The sequence below is a fragment of the Phragmites australis genome, chromosome 12 (genome assembly GCF_958298935.1).
Source record: "Phragmites australis chromosome 12, lpPhrAust1.1, whole genome shotgun sequence".
In the NCBI taxonomy this organism is placed as follows: Eukaryota; Viridiplantae; Streptophyta; class Magnoliopsida; order Poales; family Poaceae; genus Phragmites; species Phragmites australis.
In genome coordinates this window covers 11,806,593-11,817,087 of record NC_084932.1, presented here as the reverse complement: position 1 = coordinate 11,817,087, position 10,495 = coordinate 11,806,593, and positions in this window count along the sequence as shown.

The following is a 10,495-nucleotide window of genomic DNA, read 5'->3' as shown; positions in this document are numbered from 1 at the left end:
CAATAGATTAAATTTAAATAGAGGTAGCCGAGTCAGCCTTGACACATCAGCGCCAAATGTCGTAGCCCCATCAATACCCTTATCCGACGTGGCAAGCCACGTCAACACACAAGCCTGGTTAGCAGGCCTAGTCAACGATGACATCATGCTTATGCAATAAAATTGTTTTTTCAATACAAAAACAAACCCTTTTATTATCTGAAACTAGGTAATCTTACACTTAGGTCCTAAACTTTTCTATTTTCACAAAAATGCCCATATCAGTATTGTTATTTTACCAGTAGCCCCCTAAACTTTTATATAATTAAATATAGGTCCCTAAAATTTTACAAATAAGTCCCTAGAATTTTCTATTTTTACAATTTAGACCTTGTTCTTTTACAGATAGGCCTCTAAAGCTTTAAACCCTCATAACTGTTCTGTAATAGCTCCGTTTTAGATGACTCTTGCGCTCACGCGATCGTAGTAGTGAGTACACTCCATCAGTAGACTTTTTATAGTGCTTTGATACTGTTTAGTGTACTGTTTGTAGATATGTGTGCTTGCTTGTTTTCTTTGCAATATGAGATGATCAGTTTGTGAACCTACAGGACTAGACTTTTGAAGAGTTTGGGCAACCCAGTGTTGAAGGCAAGTGTCCTGTTTTATCACATTGATCCTATTGTAGGAAAGTGTATCTTTTGATTTCTAGATGCATGCTTGTTAATATGAATCCCATGTTGAGGGTCTATTAGTACTTCTCATGATTATCCTTGTCGCTTGTGTTGTAGTCTATGTGTCAGGGATAGCAATGCTTAGTGATGCTGTCAAGTCGGGTGGGTTAAGTGTTAATCTGATTAATGGTCTATGCAATATGAACCAGGTTGGGTAATCTTTTGTAGCAACATGGATCATAGGGATCTAAACAAGTTGGTTTGGTTGGTATGGCTGTTGTGTATCCATTGGGAATTTGCGAGTACCTGCTTTATCCTAAGGACCATTTCTTGAAGCCTGTAACCAAGCTGAACAGCAAAACCATGAGGCTTATATCTGTACAGCCTGACCAATGAATTAGATGTCCTCCTTATTCTGTACACACAAATGGACGATTAAGTGGCACAAGAGGCTACTTGGGCGTTCTAGCCGCCCGCGAAGTTTCACTCTTTTGGACTTTAGGCGGGGGAGTTCCGTCACAAGCTTTGGACGATCTTTGAGGGTTTTGCTGACCAGGAGGCCCCAATCTATAAAAGGAATTAGGACCCTGCTCAGCAACTATGGTTGTTCTTGGATAGTGGAGGTGATCATCTTTGAGAAGCACCTGAGTGACAACAGCCACAAGGTGCGTAGGATCCACTCGGCCCTTGCCCCAAGAGAGACCTTCGTAGCTGGGTCTATGATGTAACTCGCCAGACACTTTTAGTCCTCTACGTAGAGTACCATGGTACTATTCAGACTACAGAATATAGCTTCTACCCGTAGCGTAGGAGTGGTAGCTTGGTGGTCACCTTTGCTGCCACCAATAGGGAGGGGTGATGCCAGACTGGTGAAACAGGTTCACTTCACCGACACCTTGACCTAGGAGCTGGATAGAGGCCTTGACGAGCTAGACGATGTGTACCTAAGGCTTGCTGAGGTAGAGGAGAGGATTCGCACTGTTCAGGCTATGATGATTGATGACTCAGAGGAGGACCCAAAGGAGGGGCCCAAGCCAAAGTTTCCCTGCTCTCCCTCCTGCAAGAAGCTCTGCCTCGATGCCGCTCTACATGTTTCATCACAAGTCCTTTCTTAGGGTGGAGATAGTTCTTCAACTACTGGTCTACCCCAGTAGCAGCTTAGTGTCATTTAGAGTCGTTTGTTTCATGATGGAATGGACTTATTTTCTTTCTATGCTATGAACTCGTGTGTTAGGTTTGCTTTGTGTGTGTAGATGCGATGTGAAAGTTTGTCTTTCACAGTTCTATCTATCTTTAATATGTATTAGCTTGTGAGTTTTTGTCTTACTTCTTCTATCCTTGCCTTGTTCTCATTTCCCACTCTCGTATTCTTGCAACCGTCAGATGGTGAACACGAGGAATGCGAACAATGATGGTGCCAATAGGAACAACGCAGTAGGCAACAACCTCAATGCTCACCCCAAGGACGACAACAAGGACACGTTTCTCTCATGGAATAGGGGACCGTTCAGAACCCAGTGGACCCAATGTAGATGATGGCCGTACAGACTCAAATTCTGCAGGGATTGGCGCATGCCATGGCAAGACTTCAATAGACCCCTAGCTTATCAGGAACCGCCACCGCCTCAGTAAATGCAGCCACAAAACAAGCTAAAGGACTTCCTAAGTACTAAGCCACCTACTTTTCCACATGTAGTCAAGCCAATTAATGTTGATGATTGGCTCAAGAGAATTGAAAGCAAACTGCAGATCTCTGAGTGTATAAGCAGGGAAAGAGTCCTCTTCGCTTCTCACCAGCTTGTAGGACCAGCTTTAGATTGTTGGGTAGCTTACACTGCAGCCCATGATGAACCCCAAGAGGTCACCTGGAGAGAATTGAAGCATAGTTTCCGCAAGGACCACGTGCCAACAAGGGAAGTAAAATTGAAACAGAAGGAGTTTCTTGGATTAAAGCAAGGTCCCATGTTAGTGCGCGAATACCATACCAAATTTATGCAGCTATCCCCTATGTCCTCAGTGATGTGGACACTAATGAGAAGAAATAAGATTGTTCCTTAGAAGGGTTGAACTCTAGACTTCAGTATTCCCTCTCAGTCAATGAGTACCTGAGGTTCCAAAAGCTTTTTGACAAAGCTTTCATTATAGAGCAGAAGAAACATAATTTAGGAGAGGAACACAAGAGGATGATGTAGGGTCAATCTTTAGGCAGCAACACCCATCCTCATTTCAACCCACCACCCACATGACAGGTGTACCATCAGGCAGGCCAAAACTAGCAACAGAGGGCACCCAACTAGACTTCGGAATCTTTCAGTCAACCAAGGCAGTAGCAGCTCCAACAATAGCAACGCTCCAACTACCAGGCCCCATGCCAAGTGAACCAGAACTAGCAGCAATAGGGTCGCACTGGCCAAGGATCCAGTAACATTGGCTTGCTTCCGTTGTGGGAACTTTGGGCATCTTTCCAATAAGTGTCCTAAGAAACAACAGGGTCAGACCAACAACCAGCAGTAGAACCACCTTGGAGGTTAGCCACAGTAGCATCCTTGTCCGAACTTCATGAGTGGGCGAGTCAACCACGTTGTAGCGAAGGATGCCCAGGATGCCCTAGAAGTGTACTTGGTATGTTCCCCACCAACTCTCACCCTGCTATTCGATTCCGGAGCAACACATTCCTTTATTTGAACTAAGTTCGTAGAAAAGCATAATCTGCCAATAGCCATAATGAAAAATCAGTTGATAGTCAGTTCTCTAGACAGAGAAATGGAATCAAGGAATGTGTGCCCTAAGATAATCCTTGCCATCGAAGGGGTGGAATTCCCTGCAAATCTTATTGTCTTGGAATCTAAAGGGATAGATATTATTCTGGGAATGGATTGGTTGGCTAAGTTCAATGGAGTGATAGGATGCACCACCAAGTTAGTTCAGTTGACACATACATGTGGCACCAAGGTGGAGTTCAAAGCCATAGTAGAATCAGGAGAGAATATCAAGCTCAACCAAGCCAAGGCAGTGGAGGAAGTCAGAGTAGTCAGCGAGTTCATAGATGTCTTCCCTGAAGAGTTGCTAGGTATGCCACCAGACTGAGACATTGAGTTCATTATTGAATTAGTACCACTACCCCCATATATAAGAGACCGTATAGAATGGACGCCAACCAATTGGCTGAGGTCAAGCAGCAAATCAAAGAGGTATTAGACAAGGAGTTTATTCGCCCCAGTACCTCACCCTAGGGAGCCTCGATTATCTTTGTGCCAAAGAAAGATGGAACTAAAAAAATGTGCATCAATTATCATGCACTTAATTAGGTGACTGTTAAGAACAAGTACCCTTGCCTCGAATTGAAGATTTGTTTAATCAGCTAAAAGGAGCATGCGTCTTTTCCAAGGTTGATCTTCAGTCAAGTTACCATCAGCTGAAGATTTGATCATAGGACATTACCAAGATCACTTTTGTCACATGTTATGGTCTGTATGACTTTACAGTGATGTCTTTTGGATTGACCAACGCCCCAGTATACTTCATATACCTCATGAACAAAGTCTTCATGGATTATCTGGATAAGTTTGTGGTTGTATTTATCGATGACATCCTAGTCTTCTCGAAGGATGAGAAAGAGCAAGAAGAGCATTCAAGGATGGTTCTACAGAAGCTCACGGAGAATTAGTTGTATGCCAAGATGACAAAGTGTGAGTTTTGGTTGAAAGAAGTCTCTTTCCTAGCTCATATCATCTCAGCAGAAGGAGTATCCATTGACCCCGGGAAAGTGAAGGAAGTTCTAAACTGGAAGACACCGCAGACTGTTTTAAAGATCTGGAGTTTTTTGAGTTTTGCAGGATATTACCGTCGCTTCATAGTAGGCTTCTCCAACATTACCAAGCCAATGATAGAACTACTAGAGAAAGGGACAGAATTTAAGTGGACCCCCGCTCATGAGACTATCTTTAATGAATTTAAGAAGAGATTAACCACCACCCTAGTGCTAATCATGCCCGACACAACAAAGTCGTTTTTGTTGTATTGTGATGCCTCACACCAAGGTTTGGGATATGTGTTAATGAAAGAAGGCCACATAATAGCCTATCCCTCAAGATAGTTACGGAAGCATAAGGAGAACGACCCTAACTATGACTTGGAATTACCTGTCATAATTCATGCACTCAAGATTTGTAGACATTACGTCATAGGTCAATGATGCGAGATCTTCTCAGATCACAAAAGTCTTAAGTACATCTTCACTCAACCCGATCTTAATCTCGAGCAGCGTAGATGGCTAGAACTCATCAAGGATTATAATCTTCAAATCAACTACCATATAGGAAAAGCAAATGTAGTTGCAGATGCTTTGAGTAGAAAAGCCTATGTCAGTATGATGACTATACAAGAAAGACAACCAGGATTATGTAAATGGTTTGAGAAGCTTAATTTGGGAATTGATCCATCACAGAAGCAGTTGTAATGGAAGTGGATTCTACCTTGGAGCAGGATATACGCAAGTCTTAACAAGAAGATGAGATGATTCTAGAGATCAAACGACTAATTAAGGAGGACAAGGCTCCAAGATTCACAGAAGATGAGCAAGGATTGGTGTGGTATAAGAAAAGAATATGTGTTCCTAATGTTAAGTCTATTCGTAAGTCAATTCTAAGAGAAGCCCACGACTCAACTTACTCTATTCACTCGGGAAGTACTAAGATGTACTAGGATCCCAAGGATCGTTATTGATAGTACAAAATGAAACATGAGGTAGAAGAATATGTGTCCTTGTGTGATACGTTCCAACGAGTTAAGGCCGTACATCAGAGACCAGCAGGGTTTCTTCAACCACTAAAAGTACCCGAGTGGAAGTGGGAAGAAATCAACATGGATTTTATAGTGGGATTACCTCGAACATAGTCCAGGTATGATTCTATATGGGTTGTAGTAGATTGGCTAACAATGGTAGGTCACTTTATACCAGTCAAGGAGACATATAAGGGACAAAGGCTCACAGAATTTTACATGTCTAGGATTGTGTGTCTCATGGAGTACCCAAGAGGATAGTATCTGACCGAGGTACCTAGTTTACATCATGTTTTTGATAACATCTACATGAGTCCATGGACACCAGGTTGAACTTTAGCTCAGCCTATCACCCGTAGACTGACGGACAGACGAAAAGGACCAATCAGATTCTAGAAGATATGTTGAGAGCATTCTCTTTAAAGAACGACAAGAGTTGGGATAAGAATGTCCCCTATGGGGAATTCTCATATAATAATATTTACCAAGCAAGTTTAAAGATGGACCCTTTTGAAACACTATATGGAACGAAGTGCAGAACCCCACTATTCTGGAATCAGACCTAAGAAAGCTAAGTGTTTGGCCTAGAAGTGTTAAGGGATGTAGAAAGGCAAGTGTAGGAAATTTGGAACAACCTGTGGACAACGCAGTCAAGGCAGAAGAGTTATGCAGACAAGTGATGTTGGGACTTGACCTTTGAAGTTAGAGACTTCATGTATCTCAAGGTATCCCCGATCAGAGGTCTTCGAATATTTAAAGTCAAGGGTAAACTAGCACCTTGATACATTGGGCCGTTCAAGATACTAGAAAGGAGAGGAGAAGTGGCATATCAACTGCAATCACCACCCCAACTCTTCGGTGTGTATGATGTATTTCATATCTCATAGTTAATGAAGTGCCTGAGAGTCCCAGAAGAGTAGCTGCCAATAGAGGAGCTAAATGTGCAAGAGGATCTTTCTCATTCAGAATATCCCGTCAAAATTCTCGAAACGATAGAACGTGTCACCCAGAATAAGAGGATTCACATGTGCAAAGTACAGTGGAGATATCACTCAGAAACAAAAGCCACATAGGAAAGAGAAGAAGAAGGCAGAGTTTCCCCTTCTATTCTCTGATCTTTTCGAATCTCGAGGACGAGATTCATCCTAAGCGGGGTAGGTTTGTGACACCCATTCCTTGCTATCAGCCTGGCCCATCTCCAAGCACTCAAAGCCTAGCCCACTCCCCACCTCGCTCTCTCACCGGCAAGCCGAGCCCGCCTATTAGCCCCAACCTCCCGCTCCCTTCATCCCCGCGCCCACGCTTGCTCTCGCTCCCGCGTGCCGTGATCGAAACCACCAGCTGAAACTACCACGCCCATGATCTTCCTCTGCACCCCATGACTCAGCAATGGCCTCGCTCCCTTTTTGCACTATAAAATGGCCTCTGCAGCACCATGTCGCCCTCCCATTCTCCCTCCACCCAGCCGCCCCAATTTGCACCACCGCCATTGCTGGCCACAGAGCTCCATCAAGCGTTGACCGCCATAGTTGAGCCCTCTCCGGTGCTTCTGAGGCCATCATCGGCTTCGTAGGAGCGCGAAGAGTCTTCTCCGTCACCCCTCAACGCCGTTCCGTCAACGCACGACCTCTGTTGCTAAACTCTGGTGAGTTCGCCGCCATGCACCATCGTCTGCCTTCTCCATTGCGCCCTGAGGCCCACTAATTGGTTCTTCGGCACCGCAAGACCCCGAGGAAACTTGCCCAACCCCCATTTTCGCTTCTCTGGCACCATAGTCCAGCCCCCCGAGCTCTAACCTCACCGTCTCCATCGCACCATTGCTAGCCACCTTTAACAGCCTTGAAGCTCTCGATGAGACCCTCGGTCCCTCCTCTCTATTTTTTGCTGTTTCCTGTCGTGTTTGATATCTCATACTGCTGGATTGAGCTTCTCTGGCGATGCTCTAGCCATGCCCATGGTGGAACCACTATTTTCCTGTCGCCACTAGCCACCAAACCATGAGCCGTCGGATCCCTCGCATGTGGTCAAAATTAGAGGTTTAGATACCCCTTCGCCCCTTTGAATAATAGACATCGGTTTCAAGATCAACGAATTAAATTTAAATAGTGGTAGCCTAATCAGCCTTGCCACATCAACACATGTCACAGCCACATCAGCAGCCTTATCCAATGTGGCAAGCCACATTAACACACCCGATCCCAGTCACCAGGCCCATTCAGTGATGACATCACGCCCCTGTTAGTACTGTTATTTTACTTTTAGTCCCCTGAACTTTTATATAATTACAAATAGGTCCCTAAAATTTTACAAATAAGTCCCTAAAACTTTCTATTTTACAATTTAGCCCTTGTTCTTTTACATAAAGGCCCCTAAAGCTTCAAACCCTCATAACTAGCTCCATTTTAGGCGTTTCTTGCGCAAATGCGATCTTAGCAGTGAGTACTCTCCATTAGTAGGCTTTTTATAGTGATTTGTTACTCTTTGGTGTAGTGTCATCAGATGTTTGTGCTTGCTTGTTTCTGGTGTGCGCGATTGCAATAGGAGATGGGCAGGTCACGGACCTGCGAGACTAGACTTTTGAAGAGTTTGAGCAACTCGTTGTTGAAGGCAAGTGTCCTTGATCATATTGATCCTATTGTAGGAAAGAGTATCTTTTACTTTCTACATGCATGCTTGTCAATATGAATCCCATGTTCGGGGTTTACTAGTACTTTTCGTGATTATCTTTGTCGATTGTGTTGTAGTCTATGTGTCAGGGGTAGCAATGCTTAGTCATGCTGTCGAGTCGGGTGCTGATTAATGGTCTATGCAACATGAACCAGGTCAGGTAATCTTTTGTAGCAACATGGATCATAGGGATCTAGGCAGGTTGGTTTGGTTGGTTTGGCTGTTGTGTGCGTATTAGGAATGTGCAAGTACCTGCTTTAGATCCTAAGGACTGGTTCTTCAAGCCTGTAATTCGGCTGAGTAGCGCAACACGAGGCTTATATGGGTACGATCTGACTAATTAATTAGATGTCCTCTTTATTACGTACGCACCAGTGGATGGTTGAGTGGCACAAGAGGGGGCCTCTGTAGTGGATGGAATCCCTGCTAGTGGTGAAACCTTAGTGGTGCATATGGATTTGGAGGCGCTTTGTAAAGGCCTTGTAGTGAGACCCCGGCTCCACACCCCGGAAGTGTGAAGAAAAATGGCAACCACGACTCATGGGTAAAGTGTGCAACCTCTGCAGCATATAAAACTAATCGATCAGCCGTACTCATAGTCAAGACTAGGCTTGGACTACTTCATGATTAGTGGGGATCTTGGATGGTTGGTTTTAGGTAGTCGGGTGGTGGTACCCCAATGAGTTGGTAGCCAATATGGAATATCTGGTGAGTCTAGTAGTCGGATGAAATCTGATGAGCTGTTCCTTTAATGTTGGTGTCATCACACATAGTAAATAGGATTGCTATGTCCTTTTTTAGTCCTAGATTAGGATGTTATAGATGCAGTAAACCTGAGTTAAGAATTTCTTGCATTAAGCCTTCATGTCATGTTTTTCCACACTTGCTGAGTACTCAATGTACTCACGCTTGCCTTCTCCCAATCTCTTGATGCACTACCACATAACAGGCCATCAGTGTCAGTTCAAAATCACCATCAATGGTGGTTCTTGAACTGGCATTGAAAGTGCTACCAGTGCCGGTTCTTAATAGGAACCGGCACTGATAATCAGTTCTAAAAATCGATTTTCTGAAGCAAAAAAATGATTTTTTTTGCAACCAACCAGTGATCGAGGCCCGAGGTACCCCACATGCACACGTCACCGTTGCATTTTGTTGCGTATGTGCATTCCGTTGGATTCAAAGCTGTGACCTCCTCTCTCGCGCATACATTCCTTATCATCTCACCTATCTCTCATTGCTGATAGTACTACGAGATATTTTCCTTTTGACCCATAATGCTGAAAGTTTGTCATGATTATTTTAGCATCTAAATTACTTCAAATAAAAAAGTTGTCAACTACAAAGTTATAGATCTAATCAAAAACTATAATTTTGATATCGAGTTTATCTCTATCCGTATAACACCCAGTTTTAAAGGAATAAAATGGGGCACAACACATGTATGCCAGGATCAAGTTTCATACTAGCGTTTACATCATCAGTGTATCATCACAGTGCCATTATTACAATAACATAATGAAATTATTACAAAGAGGCCTGAGGTCTAAAAGAAAATACAGCGGAACAAGAGAGCTTCAGCGCCAGTGGGTCTTCCATGTTCCACAGGTGTCAACTAGGGCCACCCCAGCCTAGAACAACAACTCCGGGTCGAAGCCATTTTCGTCGATGGAAGAGAAGGGACAATGGGTGTGAGCACAAAAATGTATTCCGCAAGTAAAGGGCAAACATGCCATGGGGTTTAAGTCAAGGAAACGTTAGACACGGTTAACTGCACTAAGCAAACTTTAACCTAATGACTCCAACAACAGGCATCCTATTTACTAAGTGTGAAGACACCACTATAACAAAAGGATTGACTTATCGGATTTCATCCGATTACCAAAACTCACCAGGTAATTCCATTACCCAGCTACCCAACTCACAATACCAAGCCCTGATGCCATCTAATCATGAAGAAGTCCAAGCCGCTCTTGACCGTGGGCACGGCTGATCTGATCAGTTTGATACTCTACAGAGTCTGCACAACTTTCCCAACGAGTTGTGATTCCCGTGTTGCTTCACACTGCTGGGGTGTGGAGTCTGGGTCTCACTACAAGGCCTTTACAAAGCTCCTACTGATCCGTAGGCACCCACTAAGGTTTCACTGCTAACAGACGATTTCATCGCTACAGAAGCCCCCTCTTCTGCCACTCAACCACCCATTGGTGCCCACAGAACCGGAGGGGTGGCTAATTAGTTGACCAAGCCATACCCATATAAGCCTCATGGTTGTGCGGTTTAGCCAGGTTACATGCTTCAAGAACCGGTCCTTAGGATCCCACACAAGAACAACCACAAACCAACTGTGCATTACCCACACACGAGCTTTCCCGCACCATCATCATACAAAC